We start from the raw sequence: 6,226 nt of genomic DNA on the forward strand, positions 1-6,226 counted from the left end.
CCCATTTCTTATTGACCTACTCCCGGTAGAATTAGGAAGTTTTGATGTTATTGTCGACATGGACTGGTTAAGCAAGACCAAGGCAGAGATTGTGTGTAACGACAAGACAGTTAAAATTCCCTTTTCGAATGGTGAGATGATTGTGGTACAAGGAGAGAAAACCGGTTCGATATTACCTCTCGTGTCTCATCTCAAAGTGTTGAAATGTTTACCCCAAGGTTGTATGGCATTCTTGGCAAACGTGACTATAAAGAACCCTGATGAGAAACACATTGAAGATATCCCCGTTGTACGTGAATACCTCGATGTCTTTCCTGATGATTTACCTGGATTACCACCGAACCGACAGGTTGAATTCCGTATTGACTTAATCCCAGGATCAGCCCCTATTGCTAAGGCACCTTATCGACTGGCACCCTCTGAAATGCAAGAATTATCCAACCAGTTGCAGGAGCTGTTAGATAAGGGTTTCATACGTCCTAGTTATTCTCCTTGGGGAGCACTAGTATGGTTTGTAAAGAAGAAATATGGAAGTTTTAGAATGTGCATTGATTACCGGGAATTAAACAAAGTTACCATAAAAAACCGATACCCTCTTCCACGAATAGATGACTTATTTGACCAACTCCAAGGGGCAAACTATTTCTCGAAAATTGACCTTCGATCCGGTTACCATCAAGTTAAGATTCAAGAGGAAGATGTGACTAAAACGGCGTTCCAAACACGTTATGGCCACTACGAATTCTTAGTTATGCCGTTCGGACTGACTAATGCTCCCGCAGTTTTCATGGATCTTATGAATCGAGTTTGCAAACCGTACCTCGACAAATTCGTTATCGTGTTTATTGATGACATTTTAATATATTCGAAAACCAAAGAGGACCACGATCAGCACTTGCGAACCATTTTGGAGTTGTTCAGGCAGGAGAAGTTGTATGCTAAGCTTTCAAAATGTGAATTCTGGCTACAAGAGGTACAATTTTTAGGACACGTTGTTAACCGACACGGTATTCATGTAGACCCAAGAAAAATTGAAGCCATTAAAAATTGGCAAGCCCCAAAGTCACCGAAAGAGATCCGCCAATTTTTGGGTTTAGCTAGGTATTACCGGCGCTTTATTGCTAATTTTTCCAGCATATTCCAACCTTTAACCCTTTTAACTCAAAAAGATCGTGCTCATGTTTAGGGAGAAGAACAAGAGGCGTCTTTTTAATTGCTGACACAGAAACTATGCCAAGCCCCGATACTAAGTCTTGCAGAGGGAACTGATGATCTGGTAGTTTATTACGACGCGTCCCGGAAAGGGTTGGGATGCGTACTAATGCAAAGAAATAAAGTCATAGCATATGCTTCTCGGCAGTTAAAGGTGCACGAGAAGAATTATACTACCCATGATTTGGAACTAGGCACAGTTATTTTTGCACTTAAGATCTGGAGGCACTATTTGTATGGCACAAAATGTACAATATACACCGACCACAGGAGCCTACAACACATTTTCGACCAGAAAGAGCTAAACATGAGGCAAAGGAGATGGGTAGAGCTGTTGAACGATTATGACTGTGAGATTCGATACCATCCGGGCAAGGCTAATATAGTGGCAGATGCTTTGAGCAGAAAAGACAGGATCAAACCACTACGGGTCCAAGCACTTGGAATGATTGTCCAAACCAGTCTCACCGAATAAATTCGTATTGCTCAAAATGAAGCTCTGAAAAGAGATCACTTGGAAGATGAAAACTTATATGGGACTGAACAAAATTTTGAAGAAAGAAGTGATGAAATTTTATATTACAAAAACCGAGTTTGGATTCCATCTGCGTGACTTAATCATGGACGAAGCCCATAAGTCCAAATACTCCATTCACCCTAGAACAGATAAGATGTACAAGGACTTGAAGGAGTATTATTGGTGGCCCGGTGTGAAGAAGGAAATAGCCACGTATGTCGGTAAGTGTTTAATTTGTGCGAGGGTTAAAGCCGAATATCAAAAACCTTCGGGAATGTTGCACCAACCGGAAATACCACAATGGAAATGGAAACAAATTACCATGGATTTTGTGACACACCTCCCTAAAACTTCCCGAGGAAACGATGCAATATGGGTGATAGTTGACCGACTAACCAAATCCGCACACTTCCTTCCAATCCGAAACACTTACACTGTAAGGCCCCGTTACCGGTAGCCCTACTTTCGTGTTGGATTTACTCATTAACACAGTTCTAAATATCAGAGTTAATTAAAACATTTACGCGGAATATAAAACTTTCATAAAACATTACATAATTCATAACTTGTCTCAAAACATCCTTTGTCTTTCAACATTAAAGCATTAAAATTAAAACATCATAAGTCTTCAGATGCCAGACTCTTGTTCAATGCCACGTGTCTCCTCAAGCAAGCCGCCTCATCCTACTCACATGCGTGCATACTAAAAGTCAGCTACGCTGAGTGAGTTCTAGTTAATCATACACTATACAATACACATAAACTTATATTCTTTCATTCATACTTTCATACTTTCATTCTTTCATACTTTCATTCTTTCTTTTGTATTAACTTACCTTCATATCTTACGTTATAAAGAGCATTACGCCCTACATTCCTCGAGTATTATTAGGGCTCGGTACCCTCCTTCCTCGAGTTTTATTAGGGCTCGGTACCCTCCTTCCTCGAGTATTATTAGGGCTCGGTACCCTCTTTCCACGAGTATTATTAGGGCTCGGTACCCTCCTTCCTCGAGTATTATTAGGGCTCGGTACCCTCTTTCCACGAGTATTATTAGAGCTCGGTTTCCCTCTTTCCACGAGTATTATTAGGGCTCGGTTTCCCTCTTTCCTCGAATATTAGTAGGGTTCGGTTCCCTATTTTTCTCGAATATTAGTAGGGTTCGATTCCCTCTTCGTTACCATACAACCATACATCATACCTCGAGTATTATTAGGGCTCGGTACCCTTTTCGTAACCATACAACCATGCAACCGTCATTTCCTTCTTTTATTAACTTTATCACGTTCATACACATAAGCATACATATCATACTTACCTTACACATAGCGTTACAACCTGACAGTACGTGCAATATCCGAAGATCGTTCACGTACCATCAAGCAATCATTCATACATATCATACCATTCACATAAGGCATACACTTACCTCTTAGGATAAGCGTATTAACAAACATATCAAGTATGCACACAGCCCCGAAAACATAACACATAAATGGGGCTAGAAACTCACCTGAACACGGTTACGTTCACCGTTAATCGTAATCACTTTTTTCAGTTGTGCACGGCTGACTGTATAACAAGTATACGTATCAATTAACTATCACTTCTCATAATGTATTTCTATCTTTATATGACCCACAACGAACGGGGGTCCGGGGGCAGCGCCCCTGGCAGCGGGGTCTAGGGGCGGCAGCTCCTAGCAGGGTCCAAGGGGCAGAGCCCCTGGCTGGGGTCGATTAGATTTTATCTCCATTAACTGTCTTAACACATTTTTCATTAGATTTTTAATTTATTTTCTAAACGAACTTGACTTTAAGCGAAGTTAAACCTTAGGCGAACTTAGCTTTAGGCGAAGTTATCAGGCGAACTTGGCTTTAGGCGAAGTTAAACCTCAGGCGAACTTAGCTTTAGGCGAAGTTATCAGGCGAACTTGGCTTTAGGCGAAGTTAAACCTCAGGCGAACTTAGCTTTAGGCGAAGTTATCAGGCGAACTTGGCTTTAGGCGAAGTTAAACCTCAGGCGAACTTAGCTTTAGGCGAAGTTATCAGGCGAACTTGGCTTCAGGCGAAGTTAAAACTCAGGCGAACTTGGCTTTAGGCGAAGTTACCAGTTAGGCGAACTTAGCCGTAAGCGAAGTTATCGCTTTGAAGGCGAAGTTATCGCTTTGAAGGCGAAGTTGCCCAGATGCAGGCAAAGTTGCCCAGATCAGCCGCTGTTTTAGTTTCTGACCAGCATTTCGAGCGATTTTAACACCCTTGCTATGGTTCGACATCACCTCCTACGTTCCCCAACCGTTTCCGGTCGTATATACGCTATAAAGCTCGGATCTTTAAACTTCAAAGATCAAGAATCATACATTTTTGAGCTCGTTTGGATCTCGTTTACTTGTTTAATCACAACCAACGCTCTCTCTCTCTCTCTCTCCCGGATCTACCCGGTTCTTCCCTCGGCCGGTGGCGAAGTTGTGTGGTGTGTGTGTTTTGGAGTGTGTTAGAAAAGTGATAGAATGAAAGATATTTTTGGGTTTAGGGTGTATTTATATACCTTAAATCCCATGGACCTAAGGCCCATTCTCATTTAACCCATCTCAATTATTCCAAGTCCATGATCCGCTCATTACCCGATATTAATTAATTACGCGAAATCACTAAACATATCTTCCTTTATTCAACATTATAAATTTTAGGATGTTACATACACAACCGAAAAAATTGCTCACGTTTACATAAATGAAATTGTATCCCGACACGGCGTACCCATTTCAATCATTTCTGATCGTGATAGCCATTTCACCTCTTGTTTCTGGCAAGCCGTACAAGAAGCTTTGGGAACCCGAATTGACCTAAGTACCGCCTACCATCCCCAAACCGATGGTCAATCTGAGCGAACCATTCCAACCTTAGAAGATTTGCTTCGTGCTTGTGTACTAGACTTCGGTGGAAACTGGGATCAACATCTTCCACTGGTTGAATTTTCGTATAATAATAGCTATCACAGTAGCATTCAAGCGGCACCATATGAAGCGCTGTACGGGCGGAAATGTAGATCACCTTTGTGCTGGACTGAAGTTGGAGACACTCAAATTACTCGATCTGACTTGATTCAAGAAACCACCGACAAAATCCGTAAGATCACAAGTAAATTAAAAATCACCCAAGATTGACAGAAAAGTTAAGCTGATGTTCGTAGAAAGCCGCTATCCTTTGAAATAGGCGATAAAGTTTTTCTAAAAGTATCCCCGTGGAAGGGCGTCATTCGATTCGGTAAAACCGGTAAACTAGCTCCGCGATACATTGGACCGTATGAAGTAATTTCTAAGATCAGTCCTGTAGCTTACCGACTGAAACTTCCTTTGGAGTGGAGTTCTATTCATGATGTCTTCCACGTGTCAAACCTAAAAAAGTGCCTTACTGACGAAACCGAAATCGTGCCAAAAGACTTAAACATAAACGAAAAACTGAATTTCATTGAAGAACCGGTGGAAATACTAGAGGGAAAATAAAACAATTAAGACACAACAAAATCTCTCTGGTAAAAGTTAATGGAATTCAGAACGGGGACCCGAATTCACGTGGGAGTGGAAATCCGAATTTAAAAAGAAATACCCGCACCTATTCCCAAATAAAGACAAAGTTGAATAATCAAATTTCAGAAACGAAATTTTCTAACGGGAGGATAATGTGACATTTGAGCCAAAACAAGGTATACCTCAATACGTATTTATCGATTTAGCAAATAAACGCTTAACACGTAACAATCAAACGATTAACCGAACGGGTCTGGTTATGACCCAGATATCCCGAGGGGCCATCTATAAGTGTTATACATTTAATATAAGCTAAAATATTAGTAATATGGCCTTAGTTCGATAGCAAACAAGTTAAACGAAAACATGCTCGTTTAACTACCCGCTATAGATTTAAACGCGAAAGATAGTTACAAACCAAGCATTGTATCATCCTTTAAGCCGAAAAAAACTTACCAAACACTTATTTGAAATGTTTTAAGCGATATGTGAAAATATTTTCGATTTTTACAAACATATAGGATGTTTTTATAATTTTACACAAAACTAGCCGAAAAACACTCGTTTTCGCACTGTTTGACGCACCCGATAAGTTTTTCGCGCCAAAAACCGAACCCAAACTAAATTTGGACCGGGATTTTCATATTTGGACTTGAAAAATCAGAAACATGGGCCAAAATGGGCCCATGAGGCTTTTGATCGGCCAGCATACCCCACCCCCATTTTTTTATAAAAACTTAACTCTTAAGCATTTTTATGCATTCCAATTAATAAAAAGTTGAAGTCCAAGCAGCTGCAAAAAAAATCTCAAGATTTCTTCCAAAACCCTAAGGTAACAATTTAAATAAGCAACTTTTATACTTGTTTAGCCTTGATTAACACCATATAAACATGTTTTAATTAGTAAAAATCATTCCTAACCATGTAAAAACCCTAAAAATGGTCCATAAACATGTTTTCATCATACA

This window comes from Bidens hawaiensis, unplaced genomic scaffold (genome assembly GCF_021521415.1).
Source record: "Bidens hawaiensis isolate Kalapana, Puna unplaced genomic scaffold, B.hawaiensis_p1.1 tig00011963_1, whole genome shotgun sequence".
Lineage (NCBI taxonomy): Eukaryota > Viridiplantae > Streptophyta > Magnoliopsida > Asterales > Asteraceae > Bidens > Bidens hawaiensis.